Raw genomic sequence first — 597 nt, forward strand, 5'->3', positions numbered from 1 at the left:
GCTGTCGGGTCTCTTGGACCCGGGACAGAACGCTGTTGGGTCTCTGGGACCCGGGACAGAATGCTTTCGGGTCTCTGGGACCCGGAGCAGAATGCGGTTGTATTTTTCAACTACAGCGGCATCGGCCTTTGGGTCTCTGGGACCCGTCCTGCATTCGACTGCGTATCTCTGCTGCCACGGTCTTGGGCCAGGATGCGATTGAATTTTTCTTTCACTTCCGCCAGCGGTTCTATTCTATTTTGTGTTGTATTGTATGAAAGTGGGACATTTTTTTTTTTTCAAACAAAACCAAATGCTTGAAGAAATTCCTTCTAAATGCAGGTAGGAAAAAAATTAGCTGCAACTATAGTTGCAGCTATAGAAGGAATTTTTTTAGTTTGCCTTTCACCTGCATTTTTTTAGAGACGGACATATATTTTTAAATATTTAAAAACACACCAAATATTTTATTCATTAGCATGATAGTTGACGTGAGCTTTAACTTTGAAAAGAGAGATATTAGGCCTAGTATTTGATTCCAGATGCGAGCTTTTATTTTGAGAAGTAGAAACTCGGGGATGGCAGAAGGATTTTTTTAGTTTGCCTATAATCTGCATT

At 41.2% G+C, this 597-nt stretch overlaps 1 protein-coding gene across 5 annotated transcripts in view; it reads right to left on the bottom strand.

The window, feature by feature from the left end:
- LOC116673489 (uncharacterized) overlaps nt 1-597 on the bottom strand; it is a 40,408-nt gene that overhangs the window by 6,745 nt on the left and 33,066 nt on the right. The gene's annotated exons all lie outside the window — the stretch shown is intronic.

Source organism: Etheostoma spectabile, chromosome 23, assembly GCF_008692095.1.
Source record: "Etheostoma spectabile isolate EspeVRDwgs_2016 chromosome 23, UIUC_Espe_1.0, whole genome shotgun sequence".
Classification (NCBI taxonomy): Eukaryota; Metazoa; Chordata; class Actinopteri; order Perciformes; family Percidae; genus Etheostoma; species Etheostoma spectabile.